At 43.3% G+C, this 25,070-nt stretch overlaps 1 long non-coding RNA gene and 1 pseudogene across 1 annotated transcript; both read right to left on the bottom strand.

The window, feature by feature from the left end:
• Positions 1 to 2,429: 2,429 nt before the first annotated feature.
• LOC148148171 (uncharacterized) lies at positions 2,430 to 16,664 on the bottom strand. Its single transcript, XR_015759330.1, has 6 exons — positions 16,557 to 16,664; positions 13,436 to 13,518; positions 11,247 to 11,346; positions 10,212 to 10,298; positions 6,794 to 6,898; positions 2,430 to 2,530 (listed from the first exon to the last, which is right to left on the bottom strand). It is a non-coding gene; the product is annotated as an uncharacterized LOC148148171 (long non-coding RNA).
• Positions 16,665 to 20,607: 3,943 nt separating this feature from the next.
• On the bottom strand, positions 20,608 to 21,891 carry LOC148148170 (phosphatidylinositol 3,4,5-trisphosphate 3-phosphatase and dual-specificity protein phosphatase PTEN pseudogene; annotated as a pseudogene).
• Between the last annotated feature and the right edge of the window lie 3,179 nt (positions 21,892 to 25,070).

The following is a 25,070-nucleotide window of genomic DNA, read 5'->3' as shown; positions in this document are numbered from 1 at the left end:
ACACCACCATCACCATCCCAAGATATTGAGATTGTGGTGATGGAAAAGCACAACAGGTCAGGCAGCACCTGAGGAGCAGGAGAATCGACGTTTCGAGCCTTAGCCCTTCATCAGCCTGACCTGATTTGCTTTTCCAGTACCAGACTCTTGACTCTGATCTCCAGCATCTGCAGTCTTCACTTTCTCCTGAAATCTCTGGATATGTCCTGCCTCACCAGCAGGACAGACCAGGCAGAGGTCGTGGCACAGACAGGGAGGATTTGCCCTTGGAGTACTCAGCATTGGCTCCGGAGACCAGGAAATCTCATGGCTCCTGCTGATTATCACGTCGTGTCCTCCCTTGGCTGACGGATCAGTTCTCCTTCATGTTGAACAACATTTGGAGGAAGCACTGAGGCAATAAAATGGTGTCAAACGTACTCTGGATACAGGATTTCAATGTCCACAATCGAGACTAGCTCTGCAACAGATTTACTGACTGAGCTGGCCAGGTCCTGATGGACATAGCTGCTCAACTGAGTCTGCAGCGGGTGGTGAGGGAACCAAGAGGGAAAAACATACTTGATCTCATTGTTATGAATTGACCAACTGCAGATACATCTGTCCATGACAGTATCAGTACGAGCCACCATCACACATTCCTTTTGGAGACAAAGTCTTGCCTTAAAGTTGAGAAAAACCTCCATTGTGTTGAGTGACACTATCACCGTTCTAAATGGGACAGACTTTGAAGAGATGTGGGATCTCAAACTGGGTATCTCTGAGGCACTGTGGGACATCAACAGCAGCAGGGCTGTACTCCAACACAATCTGTAATCTCATGGGTTTGTAAATCCCGCACTCACCCATCACAATGGACAGGAAAGGAGGGCATGCCATGAGCAGCACCAGGCAGACCTAAAAATGAAGTGCCAACCTGGTGAAGCTATCAAACAGAACTACCTGCATATCAAACAGCATCAGCAGCAAGCAGAGCTCAATGATCCTACATCCAATGGAACATATCGGAGCTCTGCAGTTCTGCCACACCCAGTTGTGAATGGTGATGGACAATTAAACAACTCACTGGAGGAAGCATCACAGATATCCCCACCCTTACTGATGGAGGGGTCACACACACTCATGCACCAGATAAGATGACAGCATTTGCAGCAATCTTCAGTCAGAAGTGAAAAGTGGGATGATCCATCTTAGCCTTCTCCAGTGGTTTCCAACATCACAGATGTGAGTTTTAAGCCAGTTCGGTTCAGTTTGAATAACATCAAGAAATGGTTAAGTAGTGCAAAGGCTACGGGCCCTGCCAATATTCTGGCAATAATACTGATGGCTTGTGCTCCAGAAATTGCCACCCACCAAACCACGTACCGCTCCAGCACTGGCATCTACCGGCAATGTGGAACATTGCCCAGGGATGTTCAACACAAACACACAGGGCAATCCAACCCAGGCAATTTCCCTCTGTCAGTCCACACTCGATCAGCAGTAAAGTGATGGAAAATGTCATCTACAGGGCTACCAAGCAGTAGCTGCTCCGCAACAGCCAGCTCAGCAACACTCACTTTCGGCTCCACCAGGGCCACTCAGCTCCCGATGGTGTTACCTCCCTGATTCACAATCTGGCAACCAGCTGAATCCCAGAGGTGAGGTGAGAGCGACAGCCCAGCCCCACTCCAAGATCACTATTTCTAGCTGATTCTACCCTTGTATCAGCTCATATACTCTCATCCACCTTGTGTTATCTCCAAACTTCATTATCCAAACACACTCCTGGCCAGCTGCCCACATTCAACCCCCCTGTAATCTCAAGAAACACTATATCTCTGCTGTCCAAGTACTCCCTCGTACCAAAATTTGTCGATCCATCAAAAGGCTCCTATTCATAATCAACAACATAGAGCCACAGAGATGTACAGCATGGAAACAGACCCTTCAATCAAACCCGTCCATGCCGACCAGATATCCCAATCCAATCTAGTCTCACCTGCCAGCATCCGGCCCACATCCCTCAATTTAAAATTCTCACCCTTGATTCAATTCCTGGTTGTGATCATCCCGAGCTCGCTGCAACACACACCCTTTGAGACCTCAACAACCCATTCTATTCGAGACCCCCAATGATCTGTTAATTCATTACCTCACCTGTGTGGCTGCTTTTACAGTTGCCAAAGCAAAAAGGTCTGAAATTCACAGCTGAAACCTCACAGATCTGCTTTCCTCCTTTCGACATTCCTCAAAACCTGCTTATTTGGCAATGCTTTTGGTCACCTGACCTAATATCATCCTTCTCTGGCATTATGTCTAAAGTTCCCAATAATATTTTTGTGAAATTATAAGCAGGATAACAAAACTACAAACTGTTCTTTAATTGGACATTATCTTCAAATCATCACTGTTGCTGTAATGAATACTCTAATGTCTCTTACCCAACCACACTGTGAGAGCACCTTCACCACACAAACTGCAGCTGTACAAGAAAGTCAAACATCACCCTCTCCACAGGCAACAGGGTTTTGGCATTAATCACTGGTATCTGTGGAAGGAGAAACACAGTTGATGTTTCAGGGAGTGCAAAACGGATTACAGGGAATGAAAATGGTGCAGAATTTGATAGTTAGAAATGGAAGGAAAATGCACTTGCGTATTGGAAAAAAGAATTCTTGACTGTCAAAGACTTTCCAGAAAAAAATTAATTAGCAGCACATGGTCAGAGGCTGGGCGGCAGTGAAAAATTAACTTACAAAAATGTCTGTAAAAGTAATAGTAAAATACTAAACAGACCAAATATACACCCATTGTTTGAGACTGAGGAAGCTAGATATTGACAAAGTGGTCATGAGGGAGCCCAGAGATGAAGCAGAACAGTGTAAGCTTATATGATCCCACAGTCATAAAGATGTATAGCACCAACACAGACCCTTCGGTCTAACTCATCCATGCCAACCAGGTATCCAAGCCTAATTTATTCCCATTTGCCAGCACTTGGCCCATATCCCTGTAAATGCTTCCTAATCATATCATGTGTCTATTTCGATGCCTTTAACATGTTTTAATTGTACTCGCCTCCACCACTTCCTCTGGCATTCATTCCACCCACTGCATGAAAGAGTTGTCCTTTAGGCCCCTTTGAAATTTTCTCCGTTCACCCTAAATGCCCTCTACATCTGGACACCACCACTCCAGGGAAAACACCTTGTTCATTTACTCTATTCATGCCCCTCATGATTGTATAAACCTCCATAACATCACCACTCAGCCTATGGCACTCCAGGGAAAACATCCAAGCCTTTTATGCCTCACCCTACAGCTCAAACCCTCCAACCCGAACAACATCCTTGTAATTCTTTTTTGAAACCTTTCAAGTTTCACAGCACCCTTCTGATAGGAGGCAGGCCAGAACTGCACACAATATTCCAAAAGTGGCCTAACGAATGTCCTGTACAGCAACATGACCTCCCACATCCTATACTCAATGCTCGAACCAATAAAGGAAAATATACTGAACACCTTCTTCAGCATCCTATCTACCTGCAACTTGACTTGCAAGGACTATGAACCTGCAATCCAAGGTCTCTTTGTTCCGCAAACATCTCCAGGGCCTTGCCATTCAGTGTACAAGTCCTGCCCTGATTTGCTTTTCCAAAATGAAGGACCTCATATTTATCGAAATTAAACCCCATCTGATCAATATCTCATTGTAATCTGAGGTAACCTTCTTCATTATCCACAATACCTCCAAATTTGTATGACCTGCAAACTCATTTACGATACCAAATCATTTAAATGAATGGCGAAACAAATCCAGAAATAAACATCCATTTCTCTGAGTTTGAATGTGCTCTGTGTAAATCCTGCCCAATGACTCTGTACCAGAGAAAGGCTGCACATGTGCCTGGCGGCACCTTGCCCCCTACAAAGCTGGCGGCTCCGCACATGCCCATTGAATTCTTGCCCGGAATAAATATGGCGGCGCGCACTCATGCCTGCAGCCTCACTGAGGCAATTCCCCGTTTACTGAAAACACGAGACTGGGACGTTCAAATTTGTGTTTTCTGACGTGCATATTTTGTTTGTAAAACCTCTCCGCTCATACAGAATCGCTCTCACCTCCTGCGGTTCCACAGACAGCCTTAATGATTTTTGCGGGTACCTACTCTCTGCCTGGTTACTCATTTGTCCTTAGTGTATTTGTACAATCACTTTGGATTCTCCTTAAACCTATTTCCTAAAGCTATCTCATGTCCACTTTTTGCCCTCCTGGTTTACCTCGAGTATACTCCTACTGTCCCTACACTCCTCTCGGGATTCACACAAACACAGCTCTCTGTACCTGCCATATCCCTCCTTCATTTTCTTGACCAGGCCCACAATTTCTTTCATCAGGCAGCATTCTTTACACCTACCAGCCTTGGCCTTAACAGGAACTTACTGTCTATATACTCTCATTGTCGCAGGCCTATGGAGGCAATGGCAGATGAGGATACAGAAGCAATCATTCTCAGTAAAGATGTAATGTTGGGAAAGGTAACAGCCTAAAGATACATGGGTCTCCTGGCTCTGATGGAATGCATCCCAGGGATAAAAGAGATGGTGGGATATGTGAGGTCATCCATTTTGGTCGGACTAACAGCAAACTGGATGATGAAATGGTGAAAACGTGCACCATGCTGCTGTACAGAGGGAGCTGGGTGTCCTTGTGCATGAATCACAGGAAGTTGGTTTGCAGGTGCAGCAGGTAATTAAGGCAGTGAAGGGAATATTGTCCTTCCTTACCACAGGGATGGTTATGCTGCAGCTGTACAGGGTGCTGGGGAGGCCACACCTGGAGTACTGTGTACAGGTTTGGTCTCCTTACTTCAGGAAGATGTACTGGCACTGGAGGGAGTACAGAGGAGGTTCAGGAGTTTGAGTCAGGAGTTGAGGGTAGGTGTATGTGGAGAGATTGAGAAAACTGGTTCTATAGTCATTGTACTTTAGAAAAATGGGAGGTTGGATAGGAAACAATAAAATTAGGAAGGGAGAAGACAAGACAGAAGCAGGGAGGCTATTTCCACAGGGGGCGGGTCAAACTACAGAGCATTACCTCAAATAAGGGGGAGCAGATTTATGACTGAGTTCAGGAGGAGCTTCTTCAGCTAAAGGGTTGTGAATCTGTGGAATTCCCTGCCGAGTGCAGCATTTGACGTTATCAACTTGAATGCCTTTAGGCAAAAGGTAGATTTGTGAAAGGAAAAGAATTAAGGGTTATGGTGAGAGAGCAGGAAAGTGGAGCGAAAGCCAGGAAAAGATCAGCCCTGATCTTATTGAATGGTAGAGCAGGCTTGAGGGTCCAGATGAAGGTTCTTGCCTTGTGCCATCAAAATTGGCCTTTGTCCAATTCAGAACCTTAACTTTTAGATCTGTTATATTATTTTCTGTAACTATTTTAAAATTAGTAGAATTATCAGAGACCCCCAACAGTGTGGAAGCAGGTCATTCAGCCCATCACATTGATACTGACCTGGAGAGCCTCCTAACCTCCCCCTGTAACATTGCATTTCCCAGGGCCAGCCAACCTACACATCCCTGAACATTATGGGCAAATCAGCCTGGACAATCCACCCAACCTGCACATCTTTGGACTGTGGGAGGAAACCAGAGCACCCGGACGAAATCCATGCAGAAAACCCCAATAAGATGATGATCCCTTTCTTATTTCCCAGTTCCACCTAAATAACTTCACTGGGCGTACTCCCAGGAATATCCTCCCTAAGCAAAAACATAATGCTATCCCGAATCAAAAATGCCTCTCCCCCTCCTCTCTTGTCTCCCTTCCTATTCTTCCTATAGCATCTATACCCTGGAACATTAAGCTGCCAGTCCTACCCATCCCTGAGTGATGCCTCTGTAATTGCTATAATATCGCAGTGCCATGTTCAAAACCATACCCTGAGCTCCTCTGCCTTCCCGGTCAGGCCTCTTCTATTGAAGTAAATGCAGTTCAACTGCTCAGTCCGACCTCATTCTGTGCCTTGCCCTTGCCTGCCTTGACTATTTGACTTCTGAACTGTACCAGCCTCAGACATATCTCTTTCCTCACTATCTTCTTGGGTTTACACCCACTCCCTCACTGGTTTAATGCCTCCCGAATATAACCAGCAAGTCTCCCTGCCTAGACATTAGACACCTTCCAAATCAGGTACAATCCATCCTTCTTATGCAGGTCAACTCTACTCCAGAGGAGATCACAATGATCCAAAAAACGTGAATCCTTTTCCCCTGCACCAGCTCCTTAGCCACGCATTGAGCACCTCCTCCTCCTCTGTAATATGGACATTTTTCAAGATGTCACCATTTATTTCCCCACATTCTATATCTCCCTTTTAATTCTTCACAGTAAACACTGATGCAAAATACTTGTTTCCCTATCTCGCCCATCGCCTGCAGCTCCACACAATGGCTGCCTTGCTGATCTTTGAGGATCTCTATTTTCTCCCTAGTTAGCCTTTTGTTCGTCATTTATTTACAAAAGCCCTTTGGATTATCCTTAACCCTATTCGCCAAAGCTATCTCACGTCCCTTTTTTGCCTCCTGATTTCCCTCTTAATTATACTCCTACTGCCTTTATACTCAAAAATTTTTTGGATTGGAATAAATGCAAAATATAACATCCTGACAAAACAAACGAGGGTAGGACTTACACTCAATAAAAGTACGGCCTTGAGTAGTGATATGGGAACAAAGAAACCGAGGACTTCACGTCTTTGACGTTTGTGTCACATGTAGACAGGGTGGTTAAGGTGCTTAGCACACTTACCTTCATTGTTCAGACCTTTGAGTACAGGAGTTGGGACGTTATGTTGAGGATGTACAGGACGTTGGAAAGGCCTCTTCTGGAATACTCTGTCCAGTTCTGGTTGTGCTGTTATAGGAAGGATATTATTAAATTGGAGCAGGTTCAGGAGAGATTTACCTGCATGTTGCCATGAATGGAGGGATTGTGTTCTCAGGAGAGGCTGGATAGGCTGGGAATTTTTTCACTGGAGTGCAGGAGGTTGAGGGGTGACCTTATTAGAGGTTTATAAAATCAGAAAGAGTGTAGATAAGGTGAATGGACGAGGGAGAGGGGGATTCAAATCTCGGGTGCATTCATTTTGAGAAGAAACGAGAAAGATTTGAGAAAAGACATTAGGGTTTTAAAAAAAAATTTATATGTGTGAAATGAACTTCCAGAGGAAGTAGTAGCTGTGAATACAATTACAATATTTAAAAGACATTCAGATAAGTACATAAATAGGAAATATTTGGATGAATGTGGACTAAGCGGAGGCAGGTACAATTAGTTCAGTTTGGAATTATGGTTGGCATAGACTGGTTGGACCACAGGGCCTGTTTCCTTGCTGTATAACATTATGACTCTAATCCTCACTAACTCTAAATTCCTCCATCCTCAACTCTCCCGATCACTGTCACCTCATCCAGCCTCACAACTCTTCCTTATTTATATAATTCCTCACCAGCCACAGAACGCTCCCTATCTCATGTCCTCCAGTTTCTCAAATCTCTGCGATATGTGCCTTTCTTTAGTTCCAGCCTCATTCACTCCGATTGGTTGGAAGACAAACTGGTACGGCCTGGTCCTCCAGTCCTGCCCTCTGCCTCCTATTGGTCTGCGCTGACATCAATCATCGGGGCCCATTGTGAGGCGAGTGGTGGGATCCTGCCTCGCTATGCCCTGGGATGAGCTACAACATTCACAGTCAATGGGGCAGTATCACAGAGCACAGGGTCTGGGGCTATTCAGCGCATTTGGGCTGTACCCTCTCCCTCTGGAGATGCTGAAAATCTGTCCCAATTCCCTTCCCATTTGCCCATAGCCCCCCAAATCTTCCCTTAAAAAGTAAAATTCCAAGACTGTTTATGAATAACTGCTGAGTCTGTGTCCAGCTGCCATTCAGACTGTTCCAGATACTCAGAACTGACTGAATAAAATAATGTTCACATTATTTGCCAATTACCTGAAAATAGTTACTAAAATTGTGACATTGTTAACATTTCCACTCTCTCTGCAGATTAGATATCCTAGAAACAAATTTGCACCTGGTCAAAATCACTGCTTAACCTTCTCAGCTCCAAGGACAATTATCTGTGCTTCTGCTAGCTCTCCACAAAAGAGGAACACATCTTAATTTCATTTATTAGTGTCATAGACGTACAGCACAGAAACAGACCTTTGGTCCAATTTGTCCATGCCAAATAGGAATCCTCAACAAATGGAGCCCCATTTGCCAGCTATTGGTCTGCATCTTTGGAAACTCTTCCTATTCATGTACCCAATCGGATGCCTTTCAAATGTTGTAACTGTATCAGCTTCTACTACTTCATCTGACAGCTCATTCCACACATACACCACACACAGCTTGAAAACTTTGCCCCTTAGACCCGTTTTTAATCTTTGCCCTCTCAACCTAAGCCCATGTGATCTTATTTTGATCCCACCTAACTGGGGGGAAAGGACCCTGGCTGTTCACCTTATCCATGCCCTTCATGGTTTTATAAATCTCCATGAAGTCACCTCTCAGTCTTTGACTCTCCAGGGAAATTAACTCTGGCCTATGCAGCCTCTCCCTGTAGTCCAAATCCTCCAACCCTAGCAAAGTCTTTGTAAATCTTGTCTGAACTCTTTCAAGATTCACAACATCCTTTCCAGAACAGGGAATTTCGAACTTAAAACAGAATTCCTGAAATGGCTTAATCAATGTCCTGTCCAACCACAATTTGACGTCCCAGCTTCTGTACTCAATGCATTGACCAATAAATATAAGCATACCAAACCCCACCTTCACTAGTCTGCCTACCTGCGACTCTCCTTTCAAGGAACAATGAACCTGCACTCCATGGTCTCTATGTTCAGCAACATTCCCAAGGACTTTCCCATTAAGTGTACAAGTCCTGCTCTGATTTGCCTTTCCAAAATCCATCAATCATCTTTGTCACATCTTCAAAAAAACTCAATCAAGTTAGAGAGAGAGAATTTCCCACACACAAAGCCATGTTAACTATCCCTAATCAATCCTCGTCTTTCCAAATACATGTAAATCCTGTCCCTCAGAATCCCTTCCAACAACTTACCTACCACTGACGTTAGGTGGACTGTTCTCTTGTTCCCTAGCCTTTCCTTACCACCTTTTTAAAATAATGGCCACCCATCTTCCAGCACCTGACCTGTCACAAACAATGATATAAATACCTCAGGGAGGGGCACTGCCATCACCTTCCTAGCTTTCCACAAATTTCTGGGATACACCTGATCAGGTCCCAGGGATTTATCAACCTTGCTACTGTTTAAGACATCCACTATTTCCTCCTCTGTAATCTAGACACTTTTCAAGTTATCACTATTTATTTCTCCAAACTCTCTAGAATAGAATAGCATAGTATTTCTCCCACCTCCTGTTGTTCCATAGATGGCCTTGTTGATCTTTAAGGGATCATATTCTCTGTCTGGTTATTATTTTATCCTTAATGTATTTGTCGAATCTCTTTGGATTCTCCTTAAACTATTTCCTAGAGATATTTCAAGTCCCCTTTTTGCTCTCCTGATTACCCTCGAGTATATTACTGTAAAAACGTGATCCTGTGCTCCCAATTCCTCCGCCTCTGCCATATCTGTTCCCAGGAGAAGCAGTTCCACTCCAGGACATCCCAGAAAGGTTTCCTATTTCAAGGACCACATTTCCCTTCCACGTGATTAACAATGCGCTTCAATGCATATCCTCCACTTCCTGTACCTCCGCCTTCCCCCCACCCCTCCAACCACAATAAGAATATAACCCCCCAGTCCTCACCTGCCACCCACTAATCTCCATTAACCTCTGCTATGTCCGCTACCTACAGTCAGACCCCACCACCAGGGATATATCTCCCTCCCCAGCCCTTTCTATCTTCCGCAGAGATCATGGGATCTTTGGTGCTGATGTGCTGCCCCACGGATACCTCAGTCACTCACCCTGCCAAATGGCCTAGTGAGATTATCACTAGATGGATAATCCAGACACCCAGATAACATTCTGGGGCCCAGGGTTTGGATCCCATCACGGCAGAGAGTGGAATATGAATTCAATAAAAATTTGGAAGTAAGAATCTATTAAAGAACATGAATCCATTGTTGATTATTGCGAAAAAAAATATCAGATTCGCTAATATCCTTCAGGGAAGGAATCTGCCATCCCTACCTGATCTGGCACACTTGTGACTCCAGACCCACAGCAATGTGGTTGACTCTTTACTGCCCTTTGGGCCCAGCCAGTGACACCCTCATCCTGTGAATGAATAACAAAGAAGGTCAAGTCTTGTACACAACCATACTATTCTTACAGAGAAGTCATCTCTTAGTAAATTTGCTTCTCAACTCCCTGCTGACTATTGGGGAAGGGGGGTCAATAGTACCATCCCAAAAAGGAGATCATCCCTTTCTTATTTCTCAGTTCCACCTGTATCACCTGCCTGGATGTACTCCCAGGAATACCCTCTTGAAGCCCAGCTGTAATGTTATCCCTAATCAAAAATATCTCTCCCCCTGCTCTGTTGCCCCCTTTCTATCTTTGCGATAGCATCTATACACTCTAACATTAAGCTGCTGGTCCTATCCATCCCTGAGTCATGCCTCTGTAATTGCTATAATATCCCAGTGCGATGTTCAAAACCATACCCTGAGCTCCTCTGCCCGACCTATCGGGCCTCCCGCATTGAAATAAATGCAGTATAACTGCTCATTCTGTGCCTTGCCCTTGTCTGCCTTGACTGCTTGACGTCTGAACTGTACCAGCGTCAGACTTAGCTCTTCCCTCACTCTCTCTCTGGGTTTACCCACATTCCTTCACTGGTTTAATGCCTCCTGAATAGCACTAGCAACTGTTCCCTTCCAGTGCAGGTACAATCCATCCTTCTGATGGAGGTCAATTCTACCCCACAAGAGATTCCAATGATCCAACAATGTGAATTCTTCTATTCCTATGTTTTTGATACCAATAAACAACAGGCTCCCCTCAAAATGGTTATTCTCCCCTTTAAGAATATTCTGCTCCCTCTCTGAGACATCCTTGTACAAAAATTACACATTTGAATAATAAACCTTACACTCAGCACATCATCATAAAAGGATTACATGGCACATTGAAGGTTTGGGGAGACCTTTTGCGAGAATGCGATGATTCAAAGGAGAATTTTTAAGCAGCAAATGGGATTTATCTGGAACACAATACTCACACACACAATGCGAATATCCAGGTCCTGATATACTGAGTAATTCAATCAGAGTTTGGCAGAATATTTACTGAGATTACCATCTGAATGTCCACCTGTAATATCCTGTAATACAAGTTTATAAAATCTGTCACTACCAGTTCAAGTTAGAAACCCACACCATCCCCTCCTCGTGGCCCAGGATTACTGTACATATTACCCTTGAGGACAACAGCAGTCAACTCAGGGGGAAATCTGTGGGTTTCTAGGAGATTCCAACTTGAGATCTCATGTGACTGAACACAGCAGTTCTTTGACACGTTGGAGAAAATGATCCAAGCGTCAGTGAGATATGGGGAACAAGAATTACTTTCTTTTCTTTCATTCCGTGCTGCCGCTCTGCCTCATCAATAAGACATGGGTGTGAAAGGCTAACGATGGGCAAGTTGTCTCCATCCTGACCAATGGGTAGGAAGATCCTCCCAATCACTCCAAAGCGTATCCCTAAAAAGATAGCAACTCTGCCTGCTTCCCACTGCCCAGTGCTCCCAGTAAATGTTTGGAAGAATGGGAAGGGGAGATATCTCCTAGAAAAGGCATAACTGTAAAGGTCTAAGAGGATTATGAAAAGAGAGAGATGCTCAGGAGAAGGGGGCAACAAGTTGCCAGATGGGGTGTAACTTGGGAAAATGGGAAGTTGCTCATTTTGGAGGAGATAATAAAAGAACAAAGTATTATTTAAATGGTGGAAACTGTAGAAAGCTGTACCACAAAGGGACCAGGGGTAATTGTTCAGGAAACACAGAAAGCTACCACACAGTTACAACAGGGAATGAGGAAGGGGAATCGAATGTTTTGTTTCAAAGGTTCTCAGTACTAGAGTTTGGAGTATATACATGAGAGTAACGTGTGGAAGTGCTGGTGAGACCCCCATATCTGCAGTAATGAGAGCAGTTTTGGTGGCTTTAGATAAGGAAATGTGTCACTTTATTGGAGGCATTTCAGGGAAGATTCAATGAGATGATCCCTGGTTTGGAGGGATTATCTTTTAAATAAAGACTGAAAAGTTTGGGACTCTACTCACTGGATTTTGGAGAAAGAGAGGTGATCTCATTGAGACAGATGGGATTCTTAAGGGGTTTGACAGGATAAATACTGAGAGGATGTGCCTGAGGGTAAATACTGAGAGGGGAGTCTAAAACCAGATTCTGAGTCACAGAATCAAGGGTTCTGTTTTGGATTCAGGCATAAGGTGACACAGACTTGGGTAAGGAGTTTCAGTAGCAATGGAGCTGGGGTGAGGTGGAGAAAAGCAACGTTTAAGTGATTGGAATTCCTGCTGTTGTGATTGTGTGGAAGTCTGATTAGAAGGTCACCTTGGGGTCAGATATAACAGCAATATTGTGAAGAGTGTCGTTCTGCCTCAGAGAGTTCCCAGTGGGAGGGAGGGGCTCAGCAGAAAGGTAAAGGTAAGGCAATGGGTTTAACCGTGACAATGTTTCATTGGAGGAAATTGCAGCTAATCGAGTAGTGGGAATGTGATAGGCAGTTTGATAACTGAGTAACAGTGGAGTAATGGAGAGCGATGATGGGGAGGGAGAGCTGGGCATCGTCAGTGTACATGTCAAACCTAACAGTGTTTTTGGATGATATCACCTCCTGGCACAATGTACGTGAGATACAGGAGAGACCAAGGATAGATCGTTGAGGAACACAAAATGCAAGGAATTCAGAAAGGAAATGGAGAGTGGAGATGGAGCAGGATTTTCCAACAACGGTGAGGTCAAATATTAGTTTTTCACAAAATGGGAGAGAAGGACATAACCAGAAAAGACCAACAGACAGAACAAGGAACAATATCTATGAATTGGCGAGAGCGAGTGATGAGGCGGCAGTGGAGGAAAGAGAGTTGGAAAGTGAGTTTAGTGAGATTAGAGTAAAGGGTCAAGGTGAGCTCTGATAAGGCTTTACAAGAGACTGGAGAAAGATGTAGGTTTAGGATAAAAACCAGGAACACCACGTGAGGCAGTTTGGCTCAGTGGGCTAGTGGGAGGGAGAGTAGCAGCAGATCAGATTATCTCAGTCTTAGTGACAGAGAAACTCCATGTGCTCTTCACTCGTTGTTAGAGGGGAGGATGGAGGAGACAGGATGATGGACAGTGTTTTACAAAGAAACAAAACCAGGGTCAGTGATATTTAAAATGAGTGAACAAACCTGATGTATTTAGCTTTTATCCAGAATATTAAAAAAAACGACTGAAGTCCTGGTTCGAATCCCGTCTTGGCAGATGGTGGAATCTGAATTCAAGATAAAAAACAACGTATTAGGAATCTCCTGATCTCCATGAAACCATTGTTAATGGCGAAAAAGATCCTGCCAACCTGACAGTGGCCCAGCCAGCTACTCACTGTACTAATCACTGCAAAGTCTCAACATAGGAATGAAACTGGATGGACCAGTTGGCAACTAACAAGGCATCAGAAATTACAACCACAGAATCAGCCCTCTCAATGCTGCAACGTCCTCCTCACAAACATATGGTTTTTGGTGCCAAAATGTGGAGAGTTGTCTCACAAACCAATCAAGGAACAGCCTGACATACTCATACTCACAGAATTCATCCCTGACAAACACGGGATGTGGGCGGCACGGTGGCACAGTGGTTAGCACTGCTGCCTCACAGCGCCAGAGACCCGGGTTCAATTCCCGCCTCAGGCGACTGACTGTGTGGAGTTTGCACGTTCTCCCCGTGTCTGCGTGGGTTTCCTCCGGGTACTCCGGTTTCCTCCCACAGTCACAAAGATGTGCAGGGCCAGGTGAATTGGCCATGCTAAATTGCCCGTAGTGTTAGATAAGGAGTAAATGTAGGAGTTTTGGGTGGGTTTCGCTTCGGCGGGTCGGTGTGGACTTGTTGGGCCGAAGGGCCTGTTTCCACACTGTAATCTAATCTAATCTAATGACCAGACACCACCATCACCATCCCTAGATATCGAGAGTGTGGTGCTGGCAAAGCACAACAGTCAGACAGCATCCAAGGAGCAGGAGAATCGACGTTTCGAGCCTAAGCCCTTCATCAGCCTGACCTGCTGTGCTTTTCCAGCACCACACTCTTGACTTTGATCTCCAGCATCTGCAGTCTTCACTTTCTCCTGAAATCTCCTGGATATGTCCTGTCCCACCAGCAGGACAGACCAGGCAGAGGTGGTGGCACAGAAGCATACAGACAGGGAGGATTTGCCCTGGGAGTATACAGCATTGGCTCCGGAGACCAGGAAATCTCATGGCTCCTACTGATGACCACGTACCGTCCTCCCTTGGCTGATGGATCAGTTCTCCTTCATGTTGAACACCATTTGGAGGAAGCACTGAGGCAATAAAATGGTGTCAAACGTACTCTGGGTACAGGATTTCAATGTCCACAATCGAGATTCGCTCTGCAACAGAATTACTGACAGAGCTGGTCAGGTCCTAAAGGATATAGCTGCTCAACTGAATCTGCAGCAGGTGGTGAGGGAACCAACAAGAGTGTAAAACATATTTGATCTCATTGTTATGAATTGAGCAGCGGCAGATACATCTGGCCATGACAGTATCAGTAAGAGCGACCATAACACATTCCTTTCGGAGACAAAGCCTTGCCTTAAAGTTGAGAAAAACCTCCATTGTGTTGAGTGACACTATCACCGTTCTAAATGGGACAGACATTGAAGAGATGTAGGATCTCAAACTGGGTATCTCTGAGGCACTGGGGGACATCAACAGCAGCAGAACTGTACTCCAGCACAATCTGTAATCTCATGGGTTTGTAAATCCTGCTCTCACCCATCACAATGGACAGTAAAGGAGGGCATGCCATGAGCAGCACCAGGCAGACCTAAAAATGAAGTGCCAACCTGGTGAAGCTACCAAACAGGACCATCTGCATCAAACAGCATCAGCAGCAAGCAACACAGCTAAGTGATCCAACATCCAATGGAACAGATCGGAGCTCTGCAGTTCTGCCACACCCAGTTGTGAACGGTGATGGACAATTAAACAACTCACTGGAGGAAGCATCACAGATATCCCACCCTTACTGATGGAGGAGCCTCACACATCCATGCACCAGATTAGATGACAGCATTTGCAGCAATCTGCAGCCGGAAGTGCAAAGTGGGATGATCCATCTCAGCCTTCTCCAGTGGTTTCCAACATCACAGATGTGAGTTTTAAGACAGTTCGATTCAGTTTGAATAACATCAAGGAATGGTTAAGTAGTGCAAAGGCTACGGGCCCTGCCAACATTCTGGCAATAATACTGATGGCTTGTGCTCCAGAACTTGCCACCCACCAAGTCACGTACCGCTCCAGCACTGGCATCTACCGACAATGTAGAACATTGCCCAGGCATGTTCAACACAGGGCAATCCAACCGAGGCAATTTTCCTCTATCAGTCCACACTCGATCAGCAGTAAAGTGATGGAAGATGTCATCAACAGGGCTACCAAGCAGCAGCTGCTCAGCAACAGCCAGCTCAGCAACACTCATTTTAGGCTCCATCAGGGCCACTCAGCTCCCGATTGTGGTACCGCCCTGATTCACAACCTGACAACCAGCTGAATCCCAGAGGTGAGGTGAGTGTGATAACTCAGTCCCACGCCAAGACCACTATTTCTTGCTGATTCCACTCTTGTCTCAGCTCATACTTTCATTTTCCAAACACACTCAGGGCCAGCTTCCCTCATTCAACCTCCCTGTAATCTCAAGAAAGTCTAAATCTCTGCTTATTAATTCATCAAAAGGCTCCTAATTATAATCAACAGCATACAGCCATAGGTATGTACAGCAAGGAAACAGACCTTTCGGTCCAACCCGTCCATGCCGACCAGATACCCCAACCTAATCTAGTCTCACCTGCCAGCACCCGGCCTATATCCCTCAATTTAAAATTCTCACACTTGATTTAATTCCTGCCTGTGATAATCCCTAGCTCCCTGCACCACACACACTTTGAGACCCCGACAACCCTTTTTCTTCGAGATTCCCAACCATTTGTTAATGCATTACTTCACCTGTGTGGCTGTTTCTGCAGTTGCTGAAGCAGCATGGTCTTAAATTCGCAGCCATTTCCTCACAGGTCTGCTTTCCACCTTAAGATATCCCTCAAAACCTGCTTTTTGGCCATGCTTTTGGTCACCTGACCTAATATCTCCATCTCTGGCCATATGTTTAAAGTTGTCAATAGTATTTTTGTGAAATTATAAGCATGATAATAAAAATACAAACTGTTGTTGATTTGGACATTATTTTCAAATCATCACTGTTGCCGAATGAATAACCTATAATGCCACTTACCCAACCAAATTGTGAGAGCACCTTCACCACACAAACTGCAGCTGTACAAGAAAGTCAAACATCACCCTCTCCACAAGCAACAGGGCTTTGGCATTAATCACTGGTATCTGTGGAAGGAGAAACACAGTTGATGTTTCAGGGAGTGCAAAATTGATTCCAGGGAATGAAAATGGTGCAGAATTTGATAGTCAGAAATGGAAGGAAAATACACTTGCTTGTTGGAAAAAAAGAATTGTTGACTGTCAAAAATATTCAAGAAAAAAAGTAATCTGATAATAGAGCAGCACATGGTCAGGGGCTGGGCCGCAGCGAAAAACTCATTTACAAAGGGTCTAAAAAAGTAATAATACAGTAGTAAACAGACCAAAAATACACCCATGGTTCGAGACTGAGGAAGCTAGACATTGACAAAGTGGTCATGAGGGAGCCCAGAGGTGAATCAGAGCTGTATTGGCTGCTGTGATCACAAAGACTCGATACCAGAGAAAGGCTGCACATGCGCCTGGCTGCACCTTGCCCCCTACAAAGATGGCGGCCGCGCACGTGTCCCGAATAAAGATGGCGGCGCTCACTCAGGCCTGCAGCCGCGCTGAGGCAATTCCCCATTTACTGCAAGCACGGGACTGGGACATTCAAATTTGTGTTTTCTGACGTGCACAATTTGTTTGTAAAACCTCTCCGCTCATAGCAACACAGTTTTTCTCCCATTTCCCTGTTTATTTCTTTCCTTACCGTATCCTTTCTCTCCATAACTTCCCGAGCATTCATTACAGCGACTGTGCGCCGCGCGCGAGGATGATCACATGGTTTAGTTTAGCTCCGCCCTTCATTCACGTTGATTGGTTGGAGGACCAACGTCCCGCTAGGTCCTCCAGCTCCGCCCACCGTCCTTTCATTGGTCCGGTGCTGACATCAATCACCCGGAGTCCCTTTGTTGGCGAGAACATGCGCAATGCGTCCTGCTTTTGCTGATATATTGGGTAATGTGATGGGAGAGTTTGCTGAGGGTAAGAATTGCCTTTGTGTGAGCTCTGCAGTAGATTTCCTTTATTCATGGAGGAAATTACCTTCCTACTTATGACTGAATAGCTGTGATTGATGAATCAATGCCATCTGAATCAGTACATAAACACCACTTTTTCACAACATCTGAGATCTTTAGCACATTGTTTCCAAAGAAGAGCGTGAGACAAAAAAAATGAAAAGGAACTTCAAGGAATCGGAGCAGGAGTAGGGCATTCATTCCCTTCAGCTTGTTCCCCCATTCTATCAGATCATGGCTGGGCCAACCCAGACCTCAACACCTCTTTTATGCTTGATCCGCATAGCCCTCAACTGCTCAATATTTCAAAATTCTATCTGCCCTCTTTTAAAATAATTTGAGATAGAATAGCAGATTCCCTACTATGTGGAAACAGGCCCTTCAGCCCAACAAGCCAGAACAACGCTCTGAAGAGTAACCCAACCATTCCCCTCCCACATTTAACTTTCACAATTGTTTAGGTGAGAAAATTCTAGCCATTCACTGAGTAAAAAATTCTTTACGTTTTTTAAAATGAATGTTCCCTTAGTAATGTCCCCTGGTTTGAGACTTCACTGGTGCTAGAAGATCTAGTCAACATCTACTCTGTCAAGCTCATCAGAATCTTGTTTCCATAAGATCACCCCTGCTTATCTATTCTTGATAGGTCAACCCTTTCATCCTTGAAGCATCTAAAGTGAATCTGTTTTGAATGGTCTCCGATGTTGGTTTATCCTTCATTAAATATGGGAGCTAACATTGTATACAGCACTCCAAGTGAGGACTCAGCAACAGTCAGTGTGGTTAACCAATCCTCAGTCCATGCTAATACATTACCCCAATACCATGAGCTCCTAAATTGTGCAATTAACTTTTATGTAGCACCTTATCATTTACATTTTTAAAAACCAAATACAGAACATCATTGGATTGCCCTTTATCAGCCCTGCTTGTTATCTCCTCAATGAACTGTCATAAATTTGTCAAATATAGTTTCTCTTTCACAAAACCCCATCTACCATGTTTAATGATAAGCTTTTCTAAATGTCCTGCAATTTCTTTCTTTAATATTCGACTCTGTAGGTTCTTTCAGTAGATTTGCTAAGTATGATTCCCCTCTCTGAAATCCATGCAGACTTTGTCCAATCCTGTCACTGTTCTGTAAGAAACTTGACTGTACTCCAATATAGTTAGTAAATGTATCTGTATTTATTTTAAAAAATGATTACTTATAAATGCTAGACCCACGCAATAGCAATGAATTAGTGACCCTGAATTTGGGTTATAATGTTTTTTTTTGTTAATTCCTTTGCGTACTGTGTTAGGTAGACAGCACGAAGTGATCACTCTTAATTGTGAGTAACATTGAAAATAATATATTTTAAAAATGACATCCCAAAATGCTGCCTCATTATTATGCAAGGAGGATTTTGCATTCAATAGTTTGCAGATAAAATTGAACAGATGTTTCCTGCAATTTGGCCAGACTGCAGGTTACACCAAAGTGATAACTCTGTTGTCAAATTCTTACTTGACACTGCCCAAGGCGATACTGATGGGACTTCACTTTGCCATTCTTGTTCACCAGCTTTATTTCCAGGTTTAATCGTATAATCATTCTGGAGCTTGTAATTTTAGACAACTTCTCTTTTAGGTACATATGTAAATATCATACTGAAATGTTGCATGAATGGTATCAAATCTGAAATTAGTCTCTAATCTGATAGTAACGTGCTCTGACCCTTCTACATATGTATTGGTATAAGTCTGTCAGTTATTTTTCTGAAGCCTGTGATTCCTGATGAAGGGCGTATGCCCGAAACATCAACTCTCCTGCTTCTCGGATGCTGCCTGACTTGCTGTGCTTTTCCAGCATGACACTTTTCGACTCTGATGTCCAGCTTCTTTGGTCATCACTTTTTCCTTTGATCAACAAAAATTATTCTTGGTTTAATCGTCACAAAGTGCAACACAAACCAATTCATGAAATTCAGATATCTCACATTTGCCTTAACTGTGTGAAGGCTAAGACATGACTAAATTATTGTCAGTAAATTATTGAAACCGTACTGACAAACTTGTGCAGTATCAGTGCCTCACCTTTAGAGTGTTCCCAGATATCGCGCAGCTGCAGTATTTTGTTTTGCACTCAGCTATATGTTGTTCTCACTTGTTTCTTAGTGAAAGATTACAAAATTAACTTGGATGAATGAACTTATAATTTCTTTAACCAATGTTGGGAGAAAAAAAAAGTCAGTATTTCAAGTGCTGATAAAGTAAAATAAACTGATAATCAGTAGAAAGGGCTTAAGATGGATATGAAACAAATGCTGACAAATGGGATTAGATTAATTTTGGATATCTGGTCAGCATGAGCAAGTTGGACTGAAGGGTTTGATTTTGTGTTGTACAACTGTGACTTCATTCTCTCAGTTATTCAAGAAGTTGAATACTTCGAGGAGGAAAAGGAGAATGGATGCAGAGAATGCACTTGAAATGATGATTGAGGTGTATCAAACTCATTGTTTCATGATCTTTTCCTCTGGGTTCTTCAATGAACAAACTTGTTTTCTTATCTGAATAACTATGTATCATGTGATTTGTTTTGCACAAAATATTTCGTTCGGATCTAGTGAACTATTAAGAAGTGTTCATGTTTAAAAGTTAGGCAGCTTGATTGTTAAGCAAGAAAATGGTGGCGTTTTACTCCCACTGAATCATTGCTGTATAAAAGGTAACAAGCTTTTTATCTGTTCTGGGCACTGAATATATGGAAGTCAATTCTGAAGGAAAAAATCTTCGTCAGTAATGTTCCCACATATGTGGAGTAATTGCATCTGGTCACTCTTCAGGTTATAGAGGCTCGGAAAGAAATGAGTTGGCCAAAGTTAGTGTGGTGTAAAATTCCAAGCAGTGGAATGTGGTGAAACGGTTAAAAATTATGTCCCAATACATGTGTGAATCTTCTTATCTGTATGTAACCAGAATGGAATGTGTTTTTTAGCCTTGCTCTGCTGTTCACATGAATGTTTATATCTGTGTATGCTGATCTTCATCAAAAGGTTCATTCTCTGGGTCAGAGTCAGTGGTGTCCGAGTATCTATAGTCCTCTGGTTCATTATCACTAACATCTGGCGTTACTGTGGTTGAACTATTGCCCATGGGATGTTGTTGTTGTCGTTCCTCGACAGTTTTTGTGAATAACAGCTTCACCTTGAAATTTGGTGAGAAATATCTGTTGGCCTTGTCTTTGTTTGCCTTGTCAAGTTCATTTTTAGTCAATGTAAGAGCCAGATATTCTTTGTCATTATCTGTACGCCAACCATCATCATCCTTGTCTGTAACTATGCTGCCATTTTCTACTTTATCTAAGTTCTCATTTGGTTGTGGGATGAAGAACGTATTTATCCAAAAATGGAACATTTTATCCTTTTTCATCATCTTGTTCTGTTTGTGGAAGAATTCCACTTTAATATCTCCACACACTGGTAGAGGTTGAGGAAAATCAAAATACATGTACTTGTCTTCACGCCTGGTCGGTCCCAAAGAGGAAGTGAAGATCTTCACCTTCAGCTGCGAAACCACAAACATCGGGTTGCATGTCCCACCACTGAACATTGGAACAGTTTCAAATTGCATCTTGTGAAACAGTAATGCCACTGGCTTGTAATCCAATCTGTGCTTCAAAAGGTAGCTGTAATAGTATACATAGCGCATCTGGCTAGGAATTGTTACACCCTTCTTATCTATAGTCCTTGCTTGGCCATAGAATTCTAGGGCTTCTTGTGCTTTTAGAAATTTGCCACGGTGAAGCAAATAAGCACAGATCATTACTCCTGTCCGTCCTTTTCCAGCTTTGCAATGGATTGCTGCAACGTTATTATCATCTTCACTCAACCAGAGGTCTAGATCTTCACAAAATGGCTTAATGAGTTCTAGCTGTGGTGGATTATGGTCTTCAAAGGGATATTGTGCGACTCTGCAATTAAATTTGTTAGCATCATAATGTCTCTCTGCACATAGGTTGTATATTTTGTAATGGTTTTTATGCTTTGCATCCAGAAACTTTACAACATCGTCAATGTTATTTCGATAGACGCCTTCAAGTCTCTCAGCTGGAAACCCCATAGCGATGATGTTTGGATAAATATATGTCAAGTCCAAGTCGAATCCGTCTTCCTGGTATCTTCTCTTGTTCCTGCTGACAAGTTCTTTGATTCTCGAAGCCATGCCTATACGATCCTGGTTGAAGGGAGAGGTGGAGGTGGTGGTGGATGTGGAAATGGTTTTGTTGGCTCCCTTCTGGCTTGCTGTCACACATGTATTGGGACATAATTTTTAACCGTTTCACCACATTCCACTGCTTGGAATTTTACACCACATTCCACTGCTTGGCCCAATACATGTGTTACATTATGATTCACACATGTATTGGGACATAATTTTACACCACAGTTAGCAACATCATTTGGATGGACTATGCTCATTGGGGAAACTTGCAGGATCTGTAGAAGGAACACGTGTTTCAGAGTGTATGCAATAAACCTGAACATTGCTATATTTTTCACAGAGCTTGGGACCCGACTGGAGTAGCAATGAAGCTCGTATTTTTTTTTTTAAATTTCTGAGCTTGCCAAATTATTGTTGGTAAATGCGGTGACTTTTTCAAAGCACATTTCACACTCCCCAGCCAGGAATTTGATCCCAATTCTGTCAGTCCCTCTATTCCTATGGATAAGAGGTATTTTAAATGTGAGCACTCCATTTAACTATTTGAATTGAATACTTCAGTGGTTATGTCCTCTTGGATTCTTAATTTCAAATTACTCAATGTGATTTTTTGTCCCCCCTGAATTTGCCAAGCACTGGTCAGTTCTGGAATATTCCAAATATTTACAATAGATGCATTCACACGATTGAAGGCAACCTGATAGATTTGAATACCGTGCAGGTAGTCAACAACAACATATAAGTAACTTTATGAATTGCTTACTGTACACCAACAACGCAAGCCAAGTACTATTTAAACCACAGATTGTCTCCTAATGATTCCCAAATCTAAAACGTGCATTCCAGATATGCTCACTATCACCATCTGGGAGCAATCTCCCAAAGTGCTCCCAGAATTTAGAAAGCGCATACACTGCCCTCCAAAGCTCAATCTGCTGTCACAGGCTTCATTCTTATTGTATACAATGACATTTATTGTCCAGTTCTTTAATGTGACAAATGATTTTACAAACAATTTATAAAATACAATAAATCCTGAAGAAATGTGATGTCAGCCCTTTGTAGAAGTGAATGGAAAGTGTGATGTTTGCTTGACTTTGGCTCGATGTATCAGGCCGCACTGAACCTTTACCAAGATGTGGTATGTTTCCCACACACTTTGTTTAAAAAAGAAAAGATTATGCTCTGAGGTTTAAATGTTCAATCAGGTTTCATAAAAATCCTTCCAAAAATTGAGTTTGACTTCAGCTCCTTTAAAGAGACATGCTCTTGGCCTTCAATTTTGTGACGTGATCATTCTTTGATAAAGGTGGCTGTGTGCAACACTGCAGGATGTTGTGCTGAAGTGCCTCATTGGGTGGATGAGCTTTATTACTGGTGTAACTTGGCTAATTTTGAGATGGAATGTTACTTGGAGTTAAATCTTGTTTTTAAACTGAGACGTGCTTGTGTAACTCAAGTGTGGAAACTATGCTCATGTTTGCAATGAACCTTTCACTTTTGGAGATTATTTACAAACAGATCGGAAAAATACTAAAGTTCAATATAGAAAGCACAGTGCTGGAGAACCGCAGGTCCAGCAGCATCTCTGAGGGGAATTAAACATTGTAAGTTCCAAGTGCAGTGACCTTTGTCCGTTCAGATGAAGAGTCAGTGAACTTGAAATGTAACATTTTTTTCTCTTCACCGATGCCCTCAGAACTGCTGAGTTTCTCCAGCACTATGTTTCTGGGGTTCAGATCTCTGCAGTTTATTGTTTTGTTATCGATCCTATGGTTTGACGTGGGGAGCGAGAGGCAGCAACTGTGATCAGCGAGGATAAAACTCCCCAACCACGGAAAACAAACCGGTTCTTTATACTTTGCAAAACATGACTGTAAATAAGAAATGCAATTAAGCTAAGTGCAAGGCAGCATACCACCGGCCTTGTCTCAATCTTGCTACTCATCTTTGAGGACTAATCTGTCAGAATTGTGTTTGCTCGCTTCCTTTGAGATCACAGTCCACAAATGTCCCAGTTCCAATTCCTGGACCGGGCCCAGTTACCACATTGCAGTGGGGTGGGGAGCTTTGTGTCAGCCTGAAGTTTTTGTTAATAACAATATTGCAGTTTGAAGTTGACGGTTTTGACGAATGATGCTTCATCAAACTTGGAGGAAATCCTTCCGAATGTATTGATTAACTGGACTGAGCCTGTTCACATGCAGCCCTGTTAGTAGTGCTGTAATATTCTCAGTTAATAATCACACAACACAAGGTTGTAGTCTAACAGGTTTAATTGGAAGCACACTAGCTTTCGGAGCACCGCTCCTTCATCAGGTGTTTGTGGAGGGCACAATTCTAAGGCACAGAATTTATAGCAAAAATTTAGTGTGATGTAACTGAAATTATCCATTGAAAAATACCTTGATTGTCTGTTGAGTCTTTCATCTGTTCGAATACCATCATAGGTTCACTTCTTTCATGCGTAAATCACAAAACCTTTTTTTAAAAGTTGCATTCCTGACAGTGGCCCATCAAATCACTCATTGTATTAATCACTGCACAGTCTCAACAAAGGTACGAAACTGGATGGACCAGATTACATCTACCAATGCACTGGAAAATACAACAACTCAATCAGCCCTCTTGACCCTGCAACTTCTGTCTCACTGTGGGCCCAAACAGCAGCAGAACTGTACTCCAACCCAATCTGAAATCTCAACACCTGGTATATTCCCCATTCAACCATTAACATCAAGCCAGGGGATCAACCGTAGTTCAATGGAGAGTTCCGCAGAGCATGCCAGGAGCAATACCAGGCATACCTAAAAATGTGGTGCCAACCTGGTGAAGCTACCCAACCTGCAAACCAAACAGCGCAAGCAACACCAAATAGAACTATGTGATCCAACAACCAATGGATCAGATCTGAGCTCTGCAGTTCTGCCACACCTAGTCAGGAATGGTGAGGGGCAATTAAACAACTCACTGCAGGAAGCATCACAAATATCCCCACCCTTACTGATGGAGGGGTCTCACACATTCATGCAATAGACAAGACAACAACATTTGCAGCAATCTTCAGCCAGCAGTGCCAAGTGGATGAGCCTTCTACATTGGTCCCTGACATCACAGATGTGAATCAACTTGGTTGAAAACTTATTTCAAATCAGATCAAGAAATGGAGAAGTAGTGTAAAGGCTGTCAGCCCTACCAACATTGTGGCAATAATACTGATGGCTGTGCTCCAGAAATTGCTGCCAACCAAGACAAGTCCAGCA

The sequence above is a fragment of the Chiloscyllium plagiosum genome, unplaced genomic scaffold (assembly GCF_037043375.1).
Source record: "Chiloscyllium plagiosum isolate Xiang-an unplaced genomic scaffold, Cpla_swu_hap1 HiC_scaffold_14, whole genome shotgun sequence".
In the NCBI taxonomy this organism is placed as follows: domain Eukaryota; kingdom Metazoa; phylum Chordata; class Chondrichthyes; order Orectolobiformes; family Hemiscylliidae; genus Chiloscyllium; species Chiloscyllium plagiosum.
The sequence above is the reverse complement of the archived record's forward strand: the minus strand, read 5'-3'. Positions and strand labels throughout refer to the sequence as shown.